At 44.5% G+C, this 19,873-nt stretch overlaps 1 protein-coding gene across 1 annotated transcript in view; it reads left to right on the top strand.

Moving 5' to 3' along the window:
* The first annotated feature begins 15,781 nt into the window (after positions 1–15,781).
* LOC121576253 (calcium-activated potassium channel subunit alpha-1-like) overlaps positions 15,782–19,873 on the top strand; it is a 111,538-nt gene continuing 107,446 nt past the window's right edge. The window contains exon 1 of the mRNA XM_041889382.2: positions 15,782–15,838. The gene's annotated coding sequence lies outside the window, so the exon portion shown is untranslated. The remainder of the gene's footprint in view (positions 15,839–19,873) is intronic.

Below are 19,873 nucleotides of genomic sequence, written 5' to 3'. Positions count from 1 at the left end.
GTTTCCTGTATTTCCCCTGTACCCTGTTATTTCCCTGTCTTTGCCCTGTTCTCTGTTCTTTCCCTGTTCCCTGTCTTTTCCCTGTCTGTTCCCTGTCTATTCCCTGTTATTTCCCTTTTCCCTGTTCCTTTCCTGTTTCTTCCCTGTTCACTGTTATTTCCCTTTATTTTCCCTGTTCTGTCTTTTCTAGGTTCCCTGTCTTTTCCATGTTCCCTGTTTTTTTCCATATTCCCTGTCTTTTTTCTGTTCCCTGTTCTTTCCCGGTCTTTTCCTTCTTATTTCCCATTTCCCTGTCTTTTCCCTGTTAGTTCCCTGTATTTTCCCTGTTATTTCCCCTGTATTTTCTGTGTTAGTTCCCTGTCTTTTCCCTGTTTCCTGTCTTTTCCCCTGTTTCCTGTCTTTTCCCTGTTCTTTCCCTGTCTTTTCCATGTTAGTTCCCTGTCTTTTCCCTGTTCCTTTCCTGTTCCCTGTCTTTTCCCTATTATTTCCCTGTCCTTTCCCCGTCTTTTCCCTGTTCCCTGTCTTTTCCCTGTTCCCCCTCTTTTCCCTGTCTTTTCCCTGTCTTTTCCCTGTCTTTTCCCTGTCCGTTCCCTGTTAGTTCCCTGTCTTTTCCCTGTTCCTTTCCTGTTCCTTCCCTGTTCCCTGTCTTTTCCCTATTATTTACCTGTCCTTTCCCTGTCTTTTCCCTGTTCCCTGTCTTTTCCCTGTTCCCTGTTCTTTCCCTTCTCCCTGTCATTTCCCGGTTCCCTGTCTTTTCCCTGTTCCCTGTCTTTTCCCTGTTCCCTGTCTTTTCCCTGTTCCCTGTCTTTTCCCTGTTCTTTCCAGTTTCCCTGTCTTTTCCATGTTCCCTGTCTTTTCCCTGTCTTTTCCCTGTTCCCTTTTCCCTGGTCCTTTCCTGTTCCTTCCCTGTTCCCTGTCTTTTCTCTGTCCATTCCCCGTCTTATCCCTGTTAGTGCCTGTCTTTTCCCTGTTCCCTGTCTTTCACCCAGTTTCCAGTTTTTTCCCTGTCTTTTCCCCAGTTTCCTGTCTTTTCCCTGTTCCCTGTCTTTCCCTGTTATTTCCCCGTTCCCTGTTATTTATCTTTTCCCTTTTATTTTCCTGTTCGCTGTATTTTCCCTGTTCCCTGTCATCCCCTGTCTTTTCCTTGTTCCCTGTCTTCCCCTGTTTTTGCCCTGTCTTTTCCCTGTTCCCTGTCTTTTCCCTGTTATTTTCCCTGTTCCCTGTCTTTATCCTGTTCTTTTCCCTGTTCCCTGTCTTTTCCCTGTTCCCTGTCTTTTCCATGTTAGTTCACTTTCTTTACCCTGTTCTTTTCTCATTTCCCTGTCTTTCCCCTGTTCCGTTTTTCCCCTGTTTTGACCCTGTTTCCTGTCTTTTCAGTTTCCTGTCTTTTCCTTCTTATTTCCCAGTTCCCTGTCTTTTCCGTTAGTTCCCTGTTTCTTCCTTGTTAGTTCCCTGTTTCTTCCTTGTTAGTTCCCTGTGTCTTCCTTGTCAGTTCCCTGTCTTTTCCCTGTCAGTTCCCTGTCTTTTCCCTGTTAGTTCCCTGTCTTTTCCCTGTTAGTTCCCTGTCTTTTTCCCTGTTAAGTCCCTGTCTTTTCCTGTTAGGTCCCTGTCTTTTCCCCGTCTTTTCCTCTTCCCTTCCCTGTTCCCTGTCTTTTCCATGTTATTTCCTGTCTTTTCTAGGTTCCCTGTCATTTCCCTGTCGTTTTCCTGTTTCCCTGTCTTTTCAGTTTCCTGTCTTTTCCCTTTCTTTTCAGTCTTCCCATGCCTATTCACAGCTGGCGATCAGATTGCTAATTGCTGTACACCTGTTCCCTGTCTTTATCCAGTTTTTCCCCGTTCCCTGTTTTTCCGTTCCCTGTTCTTTCCCTGTTCCCTGTTCTTTCCCTGTTCCCTGTCTTTTCCCTGTTCCCTGTTCTTTCCCTCTTCACTGTATTTTCCCTGTTCCTGTCCTGTTCCTTCCCTGTTCCCTGTCTTTTCCCTATTATTTACATGTCCTTTTCCTGTCTTATCCCTGTTAGTGCCCTGTCTTTTCCCAGTTCCCTGTCTTTTCCCAGTTCCCTGTATTTTCCCTGTTCTTTCCAGGTTCCCTGTCGTTTCCCTGTTTCCTGTCTTTTCCCTTTCTTTTCCCTGTTCCCTGTCTTTACCCTGTTATTTTCCCTGTTCCCTGTCTTTTCCCTGTTCCGTCTTTTCCCTGTTATTTCCCTGTTCCCTGTCTTTTCCCAGTTTCCTGTCTTTTCCCTGTTCCCTGTCTTTTCCCTTTTCACTGTCTTTTCCCTGTTCCCTGTCTTTTCCCTGTTCCTTTCCTGTTCCTTCACTGGTCCCTGTCTTTTCCCTGTTATTTCCCTGTCCTTTCCCTGTCTTTTCCCTGTTCCCTGTCTTTACCCTGTTATTTCCCTGTTCCCTGTTATTTATCTTTTCCCTTTTATTTTCCTGTTCGCTGTCTTTTCCCTGTTCCATCTTTTCCCTGTTATTTCCCTGTGCCCTGTCTTTTCCCTGTTCCCTGTCTTTTCCCTGTTCTTTCCCTATTCCCTGTCTTATCCCTGTTATTCCTCTGTTTCCTGTTTTTTCCCTGTTCTTTCCAGGTTCCCTGTCTTTTCCCTGTTCCCTGTCTTTACCCTGTTATTTTCCCTGTTCCCTGTCTTTACCCTGTTATTTTCCCTGTTCCCTGTCTTTTCCCTGTTCCGTCTTTTCCCTGTTATTTCCCTGTTCCCTGTCTTTTCCCTGTTCCCTGTCTTTTCCCTGTTCTTTCCCTATTCCCTGTCTTATCCCTGTTATTCCTCTGTTTCCTGTTTTTTCCCTGTTCTTTCCTTGTTCCCTGTATTTTCCCTGTTCCCTGTCTTTTCCCTGTTATTTCCATGCTCCCTGTCTTTTCCTTGATCCTTGTCTTTTCCCTGTTCCCCGTCTTTTCCCTGTCATTTCCCAGTTTCCTGTCTTTTCCCTGTTCCCTGTCTTTTCCCTGTTCCCTGTCTTTTCCCTGTTTCTTGTCTTTTCCCTGTCATTTCCCTGTTCCCTGTCTTTTCCCTGTTTCCTGTCTTTACCCTGTTATTTTCCCTGTTCCCTGTCTTTTCCCTGTTCCCCGTCTTTTCCCTGTCTTTACCCTGTTCTTTTCCCTGTCTTATCTCAGTTCCTTGTCTTTTCCCGGTTATTTCCTTGTCTTTTCTAGGTTCCCTGTCTGTTCCCTGTTCCCTGTATTTATCCTGTTCTTTCCCTGTTCCCTGTCTTTTCCCTGTTTTTTTCCTGTTCCCAGTTTTTTCCCTGTTCTTTCCCTGTTCCCTGTCTTTTCCCTGTTCTTTCCCTCTTCACTGTCTTTTCCCTGTTCCTGTCCTGTGCCTTCCCTGTTAGTGCCCTGTCTTTTCCCTGTTCCCTGTCTTTTCCCTGTTATTTTCCCTGTTCCCTGTCTTTTCCTTGTTCCCTGTAATTTCCCTGTTCCCTGTCTTTTCCCTGTTATTTCCATGCTCCCTGTCTTTTCCTTGTTCCTTGTCTTTTCCCTGTTTCTTGTCTTTTCCCTGGAATTTCCCGGTTTCCTGTCTTTTCCCTGTTCCCTGTCTTTTCCCTGTTCCCAGTCTTTTCCCTGTTTCTTGTCTTTTCCCTGTCATTTCCCTGTTCCCTGTCTTTTCCCTGTTCCCTGTCTTTTCCCTGTTCCCTGTCTTTTCCCTGTTCCCCGTCTTTTCCCCGTTCCCTGTCTTTACCCTGTTATTTTCCCTGTCTTATCTCAGTTCCTTGTCTTTTCCCGGTTATTTCCTTGTCTTTTCTAGGTTCCCTGTCTGTTCCCTATTTCCTGTCTTTATCCTGTTTTTTTCCCTGTTCCCTGTCTTTTCCCTGTTTTTTTCCTGTTCCCAGTTTTTTCCCTATTCTTTCCCTGTTCCCTGTCTTTTCCCTGTTCTTTCCCTCTTCACTGTCTTTTCCCTGTTCCTGTCCTGTGCCTTCCCTGTTAGTGCCCTGTCTTTTCCCTGTTCCCTGTCTTTTCCCTGTTCCCTGTCTTTTCCCTGTTATTCCCTGCTCCCTGTCTTTTTCCCTGTCATTTCCCGGTTTCCTGTCTTTTCCCTGTCATTTCCGGTTTCCTGTCTTTTCCATGTTCCCTGTCTTTTCCCTGTTCCCTGTCTTTTCCCTGTTCCCTGTCTTTACCCAGTTTTTTACCCTGTTCCCTGTTTTTTTCCTGTTCCCTGTTCTTTCCCTTTTCACTGTCTTTTCCCTGTTCCCTGTCTTTTCTCTGTCCATTCCCCGTCTTATCCCTGTTAGTGCCTGTCTTTTCCCTGTTCCCTGTCTTTCACCCAGTTTCCAGTTTTTTCCCTGTCTTTTCCCCAGTTTCCTGTCTTTTCCCTGTTCCCTGTCTTTCCCTGTTATTTCCCCGTTCCCTGTTATTTATCTTTTCCCTTTTATTTTCCTGTTCGCTGTATTTTCCCTGTTCCCTGTCATCCCCTGTCTTTTCCTTGTTCCCTGTCTTTCCCCTGTTTTTGCCCTGTCTTTTCCCTGTTCCCTGTCTTTACCCTGTTATTTTCCCTGTTCCCTGTTTTTATCCTGTTCTTTTCCCTGTTCCCTGTCTTTTCCCTGTTCCCTGTCTTTTCCCTGTTAGTTCCCTGTCTTTTCCCTGTTAGTTCCCTGTCTTTTCCCTGTTATTTTCCCTGTTCCCTGTCTTTATCCTGTTCTTTTCCCTGTTCCCTGTCTTTTCCCTGTTCCCTGTCTTTTCCATGTTAGTTCACTTTCTTTACCCTGTTCTTTTCTCATTTCCCTGTCTTTCCCCTGTTCCGTTTTTCCCCTGTTTTGACCCTGTTTCCTGTCTTTTCAGTTTCCTGTCTTTTCCTTCTTATTTCCCAGTTCCCTGTCTTTTCCGTTAGTTCCCTGTTTCTTCCTTGTTAGTTCCCTGTTTCTTCCTTGTTAGTTCCCTGTGTCTTCCTTGTCAGTTCCCTGTCTTTTCCCTGTCAGTTCCCTGTCTTTTCCCTGTTAGTTCCCTGTCTTTTCCTGTTAGTTCCCTGTCTTTTCCCTGTTAAGTCCCTGTCTTTTCCCTGTTAGGTCCCTGTCTTTTCCCCGTCTTTTCCCTCTTCCCTTCCCCTGTTCCCTGTCTTTTCCATGTTATTTCCCTGTCTTTTCTAGGTTCCCTGTCATTTCCCTGTCGTTACCCCTGTTTCCTGTCTTTTTCAGTTTCCTGTCTTTTTCCCTTTCTTTTCAGTCTTCCCATGCCTATTCACAGCTGGCGATCAGATTGCTAATTGCTGTACACCTGTTCCCTGTCTTTATCCAGTTTTTTCCCCGTTCCCTGTTTTTCCCGTTCCCTGTTCTTTCCCTGTTCCCTGTTCTTTCCCTGTTCCCTGTCTTTCCCTGTTCCCTGTTCTTTCCCTCTTCACTGTATTTTCCCTGTTCCTGTCCTGTTCCTTCCCTGTTCCCTGTCTTTTCCCTATTATTTACATGTCCTTTTCCTGTCTTATCCCTGTTAGTGCCCTGTCTTTTCCCAGTTCCCTGTCTTTTCCCAGTTCCCTGTCTTTTTCCGAGTTCCCTGTCTTTTCCCTGTTCTTTCCAGGTTCCCTGTCGTTTCCCTGTTTCCTGTCTTTTCCCTTTCTTTTCCCTGTTCCCTGTCTTTACCCTGTTATTTTCCCTGTTCCCTGTCTTTTCCCTGTTCCGTCTTTTCCCTGTTATTTCCCTGTTCCCTGTCTTTTCCCTGTTCCCTGTCTTTTCCCTGTTCTTTCCCTATTCCCTGTCTTATCCCTGTTATTCCTCTGTTTCCTGTTTTTTCCCTGTTCTTTCCTTGTTCCCTGTATTTTCCCTGTTCCCTGTCTTTTCCCTGTTATTTCCATGCTCCCTGTCTTTTCCTTGTTCCTTGTCTTTTCCCTGTTCCCCGTCTTTTCCCTGTCATTTCCCAGTTTCCTGTCTTTTCCCTGTTCCCTGTCTTTTCCCTTTTCACTGTCTTTTCCCTGTTCCCTGTCTTTTCCCTGTTCCTTTCCTGTTCCTTCACTGGTCCCTGTCTTTTCCCTGTTATTTCCCTGTCCTTTCCCTGTCTTTTCCCTGTTCCCTGTCTTTACCCTGTTATTTCCCTGTTCCCTGTTATTTATCTTTTCCCTTTTATTTTCCTGTTCGCTGTCTTTTCCCTGTTCCATCTTTTCCCTGTTATTTCCCTGTGCCCTGTCTTTTCCCTGTTCCCTGTCTTTTCCCTGTTCTTTCCCTATTCCCTGTCTTATCCCTGTTATTCCTCTGTTTCCTGTTTTTTCCCTGTTCTTTCCAGGTTCCCTGTCTTTTCCCTGTTCCCTGTCTTTACCCTGTTATTTTCCCTGTTCCCTGTCTTTACCCTGTTATTTTCCCTGTTCCCTGTCTTTTCCCTGTTCCGTCTTTTCCCTGTTATTTCCCTGTTCCCTGTCTTTTCCCTGTTCCCTGTCTTTTCCCTGTTCTTTCCCTATTCCCTGTCTTATCCCTGTTATTCCTCTGTTTCCTGTTTTTTCCCTGTTCTTTCCTTGTTCCCTGTATTTTCCCTGTTCCCTGTCTTTTCCCTGTTATTTCCATGCTCCCTGTCTTTTCCTTGATCCTTGTCTTTTCCCTGTTCCCCGTCTTTTCCCTGTCATTTCCCAGTTTCCTGTCTTTTCCCTGTTCCCTGTCTTTTCCCTGTTCCCTGTCTTTTCCCTGTTTCTTGTCTTTTCCCTGTCATTTCCCTGTTCCCTGTCTTTTCCCTGTTTCCTGTCTTTACCCTGTTATTTTCCCTGTTCCCTGTCTTTTCCCTGTTCCCCGTCTTTTCCCTGTCTTTACCCTGTTCTTTTCCCTGTCTTATCTCAGTTCCTTGTCTTTTCCCGGTTATTTCCTTGTCTTTTCTAGGTTCCCTGTCTGTTCCCTGTTCCCTGTCTTTATCCTGTTCTTTCCCTGTTCCCTGTCTTTTCCCTGTTTTTTTCCTGTTCCCAGTTTTTTCCCTGTTCTTTCCCTGTTCCCTGTCTTTTCCCTGTTCTTTCCCTCTTCACTGTCTTTTCCCTGTTCCTGTCCTGTGCCTTCCCTGTTAGTGCCCTGTCTTTTCCCTGTTCCCTGTCTTTTCCCTGTTCCCTGTCTTTTCCCTGTTATTTCCCTGCTCCCTGTCTTTTCCCTGTCATTTCCCGGTTTCCTGTCTTTTCCCTGTCATTTCCCGGTTTCCTGTCTTTTCCATGTTCCCTGTCTTTTCCCTGTTCCCTGTCTTTTCCCTGTTCCCTGTCTTTACCCTGTTTTTTACCCTGTTCCCTGTTTTTTTCCTGTTCCCTGTTCTTTCCCTTTTCACTGTCTTTTCCCTGTTCCCTGTCTTTTCTCTGTCCATTCCCCGTCTTATCCCTGTTAGTGCCTGTCTTTTCCCTGTTCCCTGTCTTTCACCCAGTTTCCAGTTTTTTCCCTGTCTTTTCCCCAGTTTCCTGTCTTTTCCCTGTTCCCTGTCTTTCCCTGTTATTTCCCCGTTCCCTGTTATTTATCTTTTCCCTTTTATTTTCCTGTTCGCTGTATTTTCCCTGTTCCCTGTCATCCCCTGTCTTTTCCTTGTTCCCTGTCTTTCCCCTGTTTTTGCCCTGTCTTTTCCCTGTTCCCTGTCTTTACCCTGTTATTTTCCCTGTTCCCTGTTTTTATCCTGTTCTTTTCCCTGTTCCCTGTCTTTTCCCTGTTCCCTGTCTTTTCCCTGTTCCCTGTCTTTTCCCTGTTAGTTCCCTTTCTTTACCCTGTTCTTTTCTCATTTCCCTGTCTTTCCCCTGTTCCGTTTTTCCCCTGTTTTGACCCTGTTTCCTGTCTTTTCAGTTTCCTGTCTTTTCCTTCTTATTTCCCAGTTCCCTGTCTTTTCCGTTAGTTCCCTGTTTCTTCCTTGTTAGTTCCCTGTTTCTTCCTTGTTAGTTCCCTGTGTCTTCCTTGTCAGTTCCCTGTCTTTTCCCTGTCAGTTCCCTGTCTTTTCCCTGTTAGTTCCCTGTCTTTTCCCTGTTAGTTCCCTGTCTTTTCCCTGTTAGGTCCCTGTCTTTTCCCTGTTAGGTCCCTGTCTTTTCCCCGTCTTTTCCCTCTTCCCTTCCCTGTTCCCTGTCTTTTCCATGTTATTTCCCTGTCTTTTCTAGGTTCCCTGTCATTTCCCTGTCGTTTCCCTGTTTCCTGTCTTTTCAGTTTCCTGTCTTTTCCCTTTCTTTTCAGTCTTCCCATGCCTATTCACAGCTGGCGATCAGATTGCTAATTGCTGTACACCTGTTCCCTGTCTTTATCCAGTTTTTTCCCCGTTCCCTGTTTTTTCCCGTTCCCTGTTCTTTCCCTGTTCCCTGTTCTTTCCCTGTTCCCTGTCTTTTCCCTGTTCCCTGTTCTTTCCCTCTTCACTGTATTTTCCCTGTTCCTGTCCTGTTCCTTCCCTGTTCCCTGTCTTTTCCCTATTATTTACATGTCCTTTTCCTGTCTTATCCCTGTTAGTGCCCTGTCTTTTCCCAGTTCCCTGTCTTTTCCCAGTTCCCTGTCTTTTTCCGAGTTCCCTGTCTTTTCCCTGTTCTTTCCAGGTTCCCTGTCGTTTCCCTGTTTCCTGTCTTTTCCCTTTCTTTTCCGTCTTCCCATGCCTATTCCCTGTTTTTTTCCATGTTATTTCCCTTTCTTTTCTAGGTTCCTTGTCGTTTCCCTGTTTCCTGTCTTTTCCCTTTCTTTTCCGTCTTCCCATGCCTATTCCCTGTTTTTTTCCATGTTATTTCCCTTTCTTTTCTAGGTTCCTTGTCGTTTCCCTGTTCCCTGTTATTTCCCAGTCTTTTCCCAGTCTTTTCTGTATTTTCCTGTTTCCTGTCTTTTCAGTTTCCTGTCTTTTCCGTTATTTCCTGTCTTTTCCCTGTTAGTTCCCTGTGTCTTCCCCGTCTTTTCCCCGTCTTTTCCCCGTTAGGTCCTTGTCTTTTCCCCGTCTTTTCCCTGTTAGTTCCCTGTCTTTTCCCCTGTTTCCTGTCTTTTCCCTGTCTTTTCCCTCTTCCCTTGCCTGTTTCCTGTCTTTTTCCATGTTATTTGCCTGTCTTTTCCCTGTTTCCTGTCTTTTCCCTGTTTCCTGTCTTTTCCCTGTTTCCTGTCTTTTCCCTGTATTTTCCCTGTTTCCTGTATTTTCCCTGTTTCCTGTCTATTCCCTGTTCCCTGTCTTTTCCCTTTCTTTTCCGTCTTCCCATGCCTATTCACAGCTGGCGATCAGATTGCTAATTGCTGTACACCTGTTCCCTGTCTTTATCCTGTTTTTTCCCTGTTCCCTGTCTTTTCCCTGTTTTTTTCCCCGTTCCTGTTTTTTTCCTGTTCCCTGTTCTTTCCCTGTTCCCTGTCTTTTCCCTGTCTTTTCCCTGTTCCCTGTTCTTTCCCTCTTCACTGTCTTTTCCCTGTTCCTGTCCTGTTCCTTCCCTGTTCCCTGTCTTTTCCCTATTATTTACCTGTCCTTTCCCTGTCTTATCCCTGTTAGTGCCCTGTCTTTTCCCAGTTCCCTGTCTTTTCCCAGTTCCCTGTCTTTTTCCGAGTTCCCTGTCTTTTCCCTGTTCTTTCCAGGTTCCCTGTCGTTTCCCTGTTTCCTGTCTTTTCCCTTTCTTTTCCGTCTTCCCATGCCTATTCCCTGTTTTTTTCCATGTTATTTCCCTTTCTTTTCTAGGTTCCTTGTCGTTTCCCTGTTTCCTGTCTTTTCCCTTTCTTTTCCGTCTTCCCATGCCTATTCCCTGTTTTTTTCCATGTTATTTCCCTTTCTTTTCTAGGTTCCTTGTCGTTTCCCTGTTCCCTGTTATTTCCCAGTCTTTTCCCAGTCTTTTCTGTATTTTCCCTGTTTCCTGTCTTTTCAGTTTCCTGTCTTTTCCGTTATTTCCCTGTCTTTTCCCTGTTAGTTCCCTGTGTCTTCCCCGTCTTTTCCCCGTCTTTTCCCCGTTAGGTCCTTGTCTTTTCCCCGTCTTTTCCCTGTTAGTTCCCTGTCTTTTCCCCTGTTTCCTGTCTTTTCCCTGTCTTTTCCCTCTTCCCTTGCCTGTTTCCTGTCTTTTCCATGTTATTTGCCTGTCTTTTCCCTGTTTCCTGTCTTTTCCCTGTTTCCTGTCTTTTCCCTGTTTCCTGTCTTTTCCCTGTATTTTCCCTGTTTCCTGTATTTTCCCTGTTTCCTGTCTATTCCCTGTTCCCTGTCTTTTCCCTTTCTTTTCCGTCTTCCCATGCCTATTCACAGCTGGCGATCAGATTGCTAATTGCTGTACACCTGTTCCCTGTCTTTATCCTGTTTTTTCCCTGTTCCCTGTCTTTTCCCTGTTTTTTTCCCGTTCCCTGTTTTTTCCCTGTTCCCTGTTCTTTCCCTGTTCCCTGTCTTTTCCCTGTCTTTTCCCTGTTCCCTGTTCTTTCCCTCTTCACTGTCTTTTCCCTGTTCCTGTCCTGTTCCTTCCCTGTTCCCTGTCTTTTCCCTATTATTTACCTGTCCTTTCCCTGTCTTATCCCTATTAGTGCCCTGTCTTTTCCCAGTTCCCTGTCTTTTCCCAGTTCCCTGTCTTTTCCTAGTTCCCTGTCTTTTTCCCAGTTCCCTGTCTTTTCCCTGTTCTTTCCAGGTTCCCTGTCTTTTCCATGTTCCCTGTCTTTTCCCTTTTCCATGTCTTTTCCCTGTTCCTTTCCTGTTCCTTCCCTGTTCCCTGTCTTTTCCCTGTCCTTTCCCTGTCGTATCCCTGTTAGTGCCTTTCTTTTCCCTGTTCCCTGTCTTTCACCCAGTTTCCTGTCTTTCACCCAGTTTACTGTCTTTTCTCTGTCTTTTCCCCAGTTTCCTGTCTTTTCCCTGTTCCCTGTCTTTTCCATTATTTCCTTGTCTTTTCCCTGTTAGTTCCCTGTCTTTCCCTGTTAGTTCCCTGTCTTTACCCTGTTCTTTTCCCTGTCTTTTCTCAGTTCCCTCTCTTTCCCCTGTTCCGTTTTTTCCCTGTTTTGACCCTGTTTCCTGTCTTTTCCCTGTTTCCTGTCTTTTCCCTGTTATTTCCCTGTTCACTGTTATTTCCCTTTATTTTTCCTGTGCTCTGTCTTTTCTAGGTTCCCTGTCTTTTCCCTGTTCCCTGTTTTTTTTTCTTCCATATTCCCTGTCTTTTCCATGTTATTTCCCGGTCTTTTCTCTGTCTTTTCCCTGTTTCCTGTCTTTTCAGTTTCCTGTCTTTTCCCTTTCTTTTCTGTCTTCCCTTGCCTGTTCCCTGTCTTTTCCATGTTGTTTCCCTGTCGTTTCCCCTGTCGTTTCCCTGTCGTTTCCCTGTCTTTTCCCTGTCGTTTCCCTGCTTGTCATTAATACAGAGTGGGCCTAGAGTCATATCTCACACAGACACAGAGGCTACATGAGTGTGCTGTGTGTGCGTGCGTGTGGGTGTGTTCACCAATTTCTGACTGGAGGAGTTATCAGGGCTCTATTGAGGAAAGCCTTATCATAGCGAAAGGATCATTTCAAAATGGGCAAGTCAAACCTACCAAGGGGTTTAATTCAGGATAATAGGGCGTAGGTGTTTATTTATGAACGTGAGTGTGTCTCAATGCTCTGCATGTGTTTTGAATCATGGTGTAGGGGATACAGTACATCTAGGCTCTGCCCCAAACGGCACCCTTTTCCCTATATAGTGCACTACTTTTGACCAGGGGCCCTGGAATTGGGTGCCATTTGGGACGCACACCTTGTCTTTCTTATGGTTTTGGAATTGTCTGTAAACCAGAGCAAGTAGAAAGCATTGTAGCCTATACATCCGCATTGAATAGAAATGTTTCCTCATACAGAACATTTTGTGCAAATCAGTCTGATTTTGTAGTACAAAATACCAGCATGTGTAGCAGAGTTGTAGACTCGAGTCACATGACATGGACTCCATCTGACCCGTGTCACAAATTTGATGACTTGATCGAAAATAAAATAACTTGAGACTTGACTTGGAGCCTCGGGACTCAACTTTGACTTGAGACTGATGACTTGTAAATGTAATGACTTGAAATGATCTGGCCAGGTTTTGTAATGTTTTGTCACTCATTTTGTGGCATCTCCGTCGATTACTCACGCAGCCAGAGACAGTAGCCGCAGCATTGCCCTTGTAAAAAACTATAAAAAATTGCAACAGATTAGCTAGTGAAACACACACTCGGCACTCTGATTGCACCAGCAAACTGTCAATCAACACAGGTCGGGTGAGCTGGCGATCAGATTGCTAATTGCTGTACAGCTATAGGATCGGGTGCAGCGTAAATGTCAAATTGTAGGGAGAGAGGATTGCCATAATTAAATATGCAGCTCTAAACATAACTGTTTACTTTGCAAGCTCACCAGCAATGGGGCAACAATTACTAGCATAGGCCTACTGGTATTTTGCTATGTACGCCTAACAATTGCTTGAAATTGATAATTTACTTATGACGCTTGCATTTGGAATTTGTTAAAATGAATTATTACTGTGACGAAGACTCTCTTCATTTGCGCTCTCTGAACTCCTGCCAGTGGAGAGTTTTTTTTCTCTTGCTGAAATGTTTGCGGTTGCTTTCACACGTTTAAATGCATAGGCCCTATGTGGTAAATCTATATTCCATTTAATACTAAAATAATTAATAGCGTTTTATCATTCCATCCGCGTACCGTCTGTTTCATGTTTGATAGGCCTACGACACATTTTCATGTAGACAACGATTTCTTACTTTATAGTGCACATGAACGTTCGCAAGATTAATGAGGTAGAAATTCTGTTTATTTAATTCAATGTATGGTTTCCTTTGTTCATATTTCCCGGGTTATGTCATAGTTCCGTGTGTCTGTGTCCTATGTCTCTGTCATTTTTGTTGTGTGTAATAGGAGCGTACACGCGCCTCAGTGCGCATAGAATGCTTTGGAGTTAGAACGTTGAGTAAGAGAAAATGATTGTTCCATCATGTATGTGTGGTGTTGAAATATCATAAAAAAGAATTACGTCTGATTAAGACGAATGTACCGATGTAACAATGAATGTGGAAATTGCCTTTTACATTGTAGAACCAGTTTATTGGTTGTAATTGTCCTGGGGGCGTTGTCTCTGGCTGCCATTTTTTCTAACTTAGATAGGCAGAGGCAGTGAAATCCCCAGCTCTGCTTTTAAAAAGGAAGCCAAGGACGGGAAATTAAAAAATACATGAAGGTGTTTTCTCATCATGGGAGACATCACTGACAATACAATGTCAGATCATCATGGAAATTAATGAGTTCTGAGCTACTAATCTATTATGGATGACCAGGGCTGCTGCTGGTTCAGGCTGTCATTCACTAAATAGACAAAGGCAGGCAGGGTCACTGCTACTTCGTATAACATTATGTAAAATGTGGCATGTCAGAGGTGTGTTCAAATACTAAATTGGTGCTTGATTGAGCTTATATGTTGGAATCAAACCAATAGAAAATAATTCAGAGATCCTGGTTCGAATCCAGGCTCTGTCGTAGCCGGCCGCGACCGGGAGACCCATGGGGCGGCGCACAATTGGCCCAGCGTCGTCCAGGGTAGGGGAGGGTTTGGCCGGCTGGGATTTCCTTGTCCCATCACGCTCTAGCAACTCCTTGTGGCGGGCCAGGCGACTGCAAGCTGACTTCGGTCGCCAATATATATTCATGAGCTTTCCTTGACTGACAGCTTTTTGAAACACCTTTGTCAAGCAACTTGGATGCAGTGTTGCAGTAAAATCATCTCAAGCTAATTTGGTGATACACAAAGTAACTCAATTTTTTTTGAAATTGCATCAATGATATATACATCTCCTGTTTGACATGTCTCTTGTGATGCATTTCACAGCAGCACTGACGGATGTGTTGAATTGACAACTGGGTCTGAGTTTTGAACGACCCTTTCCCCCCCTTTTGTTCCATGCTGGCTGAAGACCTAGCTAGCCAGTAATTAGCTAACACCAGACACAGATGAAAGGGGAAACATATAAGTATATTTGCCATAGATAAATAGGGTAAACATTTAATTAAATTATAACTTTTTAACAGTGTAGCATTTCATGGCATAAATGCAAACATGGAGAGGGAAAGAACAGGATGGTCCTTCACAACCATCACAGCAGTAAAGAACCCTTCCTGATATGCAAAAAGAAAAGTTACACATCACCCTCAACCTAGTGATGGGGAAACAAAGCTTTCTGAAGCATTGAGCATTTCCAGCCAATTGTGTCAAATAGGTTCATTACTTCTGGCTTTGATCAACACAGTGTACCCTAGTGGCACCTGGTGGTCAAACGAATTTAGAACAACCAAATTATTCTAGATGACGTCGTACACGCCGCAGCGTAGCCTTTTTGTCTGCTACCGGAACCAATACCAAACCAATCAGGTGGTTGTTCGACGGAACAAAGCTTTGGACGCCATTGATCATGTGCTTCTGATCAACTGATACAAGCATCAGCACACTGCTTCAAAATAAACTGCTTCGAAATTTTGACTCCTGCCTCGGAGCTCCGGTATCAAGCATAACATCACTACCTCACCCCTGACAAAGAACCTCTCAATAAAAAAGAATTGTTTCGCACGCTGGTCCAGCATGGTCGAGCTCGCTGGTCAAGCTGGTCTGAAAAACCACACCCATCATTAGTTGGTTGAACTTAATGCACCTGTTACTGAAATGGTTGTTCCAGATGGTTTAGCTAGTCACATTTAGAAATATTTCTTACCCTGGCAGTCAATCTGAATGCAGATTGTGGGTGAATAAAAGTTCAAATTGTTGGAAATCCCCACTCAGGCTGGATTCCACTTTGCAAGCCAGCATAATGTGACTTGATGCTGGTTTTGCGGGTGACCAGCATATGCTAGTGACTAGTGTCCAAAACACAGCGAAGCCTGGTCACCAGCGAAAACACAGCTGGTCTATGCTGTTTTTTTCCCAGTGCTTTATATAGGGAATAAGGTGCCGTTTGGGACACAGACTGATTTTAAGTTTAGCCTGGTTACCCCAGACCACTCACACTTACAGCACTCTGATTAAGTTCCAGCGCAGGGCTATCATTTGTGAACTAATCAGAACTTGTTCTCTAACACCATGGATCTGCATGCGTTTGTTAAAGCTGCAATATGTAACTTTTTGGGCGAACCCGACCAAATTCACATAGAAATGTGTGTTTATAGATCTGTCATTCTCATTGAAAGCAAGTCTAAAAAGCGGTAGATCTGTTCTATGTGAGCTATTTCTGTGCTTCCCATTCTTAAGTTTTGTTTTTTGCGTCTTTTACTTTGTTTTGTACACCACTTTCAAACAAATCTCTAAAAATCTGTTTTTGCTTTGTCATTATGGGATATTGTGTGTAGATTGATGGAAAAAAACGATTTAATCAATTTTAGAATAAGTCTGTAACGTAACAAAATGTGGAAAAATGGAAGGGGTCTGAATACTTTCCGAATGCACTGCATATGGCCAATATACCACGGCTAAGGGCTGTGTCCAGGCACTCCGCGTTGCGTCGTGCTTAATAACAGCCCTTAGCCATGGTATATTGGCCATATACCACACCCCCTATTGCTTAAGTATACTTGCTTGTTTTGTCACATAAACTGAAATTAGGCAAACTATGGCGGAGCGATTTCTGTAGATTTTAACCTGTAGTCTCTCCCAATGTGAGCCTATATTTGTTTGTGTTGTTTAGTCAACTCCCATGATCCTTGTAATGCCGAACACTAGGCATAACCTCAACCATAAAAGTTGGTAAACAGCACTAACACATCTGGGACCAGGCTTTAAATAGACAAATGTTCAATTTTTTCAAAAGGCTCTCCCCTATTAGACAGACAGAGCGAGAGAGAGGGTGTCACTCAATGCCTTTGTTTTCTTGTTGTGCTAGCTACATGACTAGGCTCAAGGCTTCACTGTATCTCTCCTCTCTCTCTTTTTCAGGTGGTGCTTGTCTTTGCCCTCAGCATCGGAGCCCTTGTAATATACTTCATAGATTCCTCTGAGTAAGTATTCCTTTTTACACCACATTACAGCTGTAACCTACAGTATACTTTACAGTTACAGTATATAATGCTTTTTGTTATGATAATCTACCGGAAGCTATTACACTGTGACAACAGAGCTCTACTAAACAATGAGATTATATTTTTGTCAATGGGATCCAAATCTAATCTGGCGAAAGATGTGGTAGAGGTGGACTAGAGGAGTAATGTGGTAATGAGGTTATAACCTGGTTTATAAAGATGCTGTAATATGATATCTGAAACAAAATAGATGCTCCTTACACATATTAAACCTTTTTGATGGCCTGCAAAGTGGATAATACAAATGTAACTGTAGATGTGGCATATTATGGTAGTTATGGTTGTGGTTTCCTGTAAATTCAAAATCACGTATACACACAAAAAAATGAGGGTTCCTCAAGGTTCTTTGGGAAGGGTGATGGTTCTATGTGGAACCAAACTTACTAAAATAACCCTTTGAGCTCTTAAGTGGTTCTTTACAGTTCACAAAAAGGTTCTTTGCTCTTTTAATGATAAATAAAATGTAGAGGAGACGGCTCATTAGAATATTTTAATAATAATAATAATAATAATAAGCCATTTAGCAGACGCTTTTATCCAAAGCGACTTACAGTCATGCGTGCATACATTTTTGTGTATGGGTGGTCCCGGGGATTGAACCCACTACCTTGGCGTTACAAGCGCCATGCTCTACCAGCTGAGCTACAGAGGACCAGGGCAGGGTTTATGCAGAGCTCTATTTGTGCAACCGTGAGTGAGTGCCATTCCAGTTTATTTAATGTCTTGTGCTATGCCCTTACATATTATAAATGACTTTGGCCATTGACAGTGTCTTGTGTCAATTGAGAGCAGTTACTAAATCAGTCAGTGGTTCTTAATTCTCTCCTCAGGGACCCCCAGCTGTTCCAGCGGTAGCTCACTTGATTCAACTTCTCAATTCAAATCACATCAACTTTTATGTCACATGCTTCGTAAGCAATAGGCGTACACTAACAGTCAAATGCTTACTTACAGACCCTTCCCAACAATACAGAGGGTAAAGAGAAATAATAGAAAAATAATAACACGAGGAATAAATACACAATGAGTAACGATAACTTGGCTATATACATGGGGTACCAGTACCGAGTTGATGTGTAGGGGTACAAGGTAATTGAGGTATATGTACATATACTGTAGGTAGGGATAAAGTGACTAGGCAACAGGATAGATAATAAACAGTAGCAGCAGCAGCGTATGTGATGAGTCAAAATAGTTAGTGCAAAAAGGGTCAATGCAGGTAGTCCGGGTAGCAATTGGTTAAATATTTAACTAACTATTTAGCATTCTTATGGCTTGGGGGTAGAAGCTGTTCAGGGTATTGTTGGTTCAAGACTTGGTTCATCGGTACCGCTTTCCGTGTGGTAGCAGAGAGAACCGTCTATGACTTGGGTGGTTGCAGTTGTAGAAAATGTTTAGGGCCTTCCTCTGACACCGCCTGGTAAAGAGGTCCTGGATGGTAGGGAGCTCGTCCTGGATGTACTGGGCCATACGCACTACCATCTGTAGCGCCTTACGGTCGGATGCCGGGCAGTTGCCATACCACAGCCAGTCAAGATGCTCTCAGTGGTGCAGCTGTAGAACATTTTGAGAATCTGAGGGCCCATGTCAAATCTTTTCAGCCTCCTGAGGGTAAGAGGCATTGTCGTGCTCGGTCCTCCATTTCTTGTAGTCCACAATCAGCTCCTTTGTCTTGCTGACGTTGAGGGAGAGGTTGTTGTCCTGGCACCACACTGCCAGGTCACTGACCTCCTCCCTATAGGCTGTCTCATCATTGTCGGTGATCAGGCCAACCACCGTTAACACAATAATAACACCTATGGAATTTTAACAATATAATATGGCTGACCAGAATAAAAACCCTGTATGATTCTTCAAAATAAATTTAAAAGATTGAGGATGGTTATATAAAGAATCTTTCTCCCATAAAGGTTTTATAAAGAACCATAAAAAAGGGTTCTATATATCCCCTTCTATAAGGGTTGTAACCATAGCGGAACCCTTTTTTTTGTGCTATATACATCTAAAAAAAATGTATGGTTCTTTATAGAATGTTAGGAAATGATTCTTTATAGCACCATACAGGTTCCATTTAGAACCTTATGATCATGGTTCTTTATTGAACCTTCAAAAAAGGGTTCTATATTATATAGCACCAAAAAGGGTTCCGCTATGGTAACAAGCCAAAGAACCACTATCTGGTACTATTTAGAACCATCGTTTTTTAGTGTGTACTTTAGTATCGGGATTGTGGGCAATAGGCCAAAATGCACGCACTGGACCTGGGCCTTGTTTCCCACAGACTTCCTAGCGTTAAGATCATTGTTAGAACCTTCTTACGATGTATCTTTAGTAGCCGAGGTGTTTCCCAGAGCCTTCGTTAGTAACGTGGTTCTTAAAATCCTTCTCACATCTACACACTAAAAACAAATGGTTTTATATAGTGCCAAATAAGGGTTCTATGGTTTGTAACCATAGCGGAAACCTTTTCTGAAGGTTCTATAAAGAACCATGCTCATAAGGTTCTAAATGGAACCTGTATGGTGCTATAAAGAACACTTTCCTAAGGTTCGATAAATAACAATTAAAAAAGGTTCTACGTATATAGCACAAAAAAAAGGGTTCCGCTATGGTTACAACCCTTTTGGGGGCTATATAGAACCCTTTTGTCATGAGCCCTCTCACTCCACTGGGTTACCACCTTAAGTTGTTTCCACTCTGCTCACCACTCTCTCTCTACTCAGCCTAACTAGCTCCACCTGTCCCTGCTCTGCTCGGCTCTAATTACTCTGCCAGCTGCGCTGCATTACCCACTAACCTCTCCCAGTATTTATAGCCCTGTCTTTCAGCTCTCCTGTGTCAGATCGTCTGCAAAGCTCACACCCGGAACCTGTTTGCTCGCGCTTCTGGCTCACCCTGGTTTTGTGACCCCGGACCTGCCTGGTTTTTGGATACTCTTCTGCCTCAGGAGATCCAGACCTGCTTCTGCCATTACGACTCCTGACTACTCTTCAATCCCGGTAACTCTGACCAGCCTTCTGCCTTGCTACTACGTATTTTGGATTTCCCTTGAACTGTACTGCTGCCTGGTTTCATTTCGCCCCGTTGTGTCTGTGTTTCCTCCCCCCAGGACTTCTGGACCACCAACCACCGGCGTCATCGGACGCATCGCTGCCACTGGGGGAGGCACAGACCCAGCACATCGGACGGGATAACCCCTGGAGCCTTCACTCACTCCCTACATCCCTTTCCCCTTAAGTTTAAATAAACTTTCTGGTGTGACGCAATTGTGGTCCTCTTGTCGTCTGTCTGAACCGTGACAGTACGATCTGACCATCATGGACTCAGCGCACACTTCCCCCGACATGGAAACCGAAGAACCTGAGCAACCCACCGCCATGCTACGCCTGGAACACACTGAGAGAGAGCTAGGCCGCATGAGCGGCGACATCACCTCTCTGCTTCAGGCCGGCTACCAACAGCATCAGCAGTTCCAGCAGCACCAGCAGCAGTCCCAGCAGCAGCAACAACAACTCGCCATGATCATTCAACTCCTCACCAACCTGACCCCAGCCAGTCTGCCCACCAGCCCTGCCCCCGAGTTACCTGCCCCGGTCATTGCAGCCGCTGCTCCGAACCCAAGATTGGAAACCCCGAGCGGTTCAACGGCGATTCTACCCAGGTCCGGCCATTCCTGACTAGCTGCCGACTTCAGTTCTCCTTGCAGCCAAGGACCTTCGCCACGGAGGGGCTAAGGTTGGGTATGCCATCACTCACCTGACGGGCCGAGCTCGACTCTGGGGAACAGCAGAGTTCGAACGTCAAACCCCCGCATGTGCAACCTTCGACCGGTTTGCCGAGGAGATTCTGAAGGTGTTTGACCTGGATTCACCAACCGCAGAGGCGTCTCGTGAACTGTTCAGTATTCGACAAGGCAGACGTACAGTCGCAGACCATTCCATCGACTTCCGAACC

This window comes from Coregonus clupeaformis, chromosome 1 (assembly GCF_020615455.1).
Source record: "Coregonus clupeaformis isolate EN_2021a chromosome 1, ASM2061545v1, whole genome shotgun sequence".
Taxonomy (NCBI): domain Eukaryota; kingdom Metazoa; phylum Chordata; class Actinopteri; order Salmoniformes; family Salmonidae; genus Coregonus; species Coregonus clupeaformis.
The sequence above is the reverse complement of the archived record's forward strand: the minus strand, read 5'-3'. Positions and strand labels throughout refer to the sequence as shown.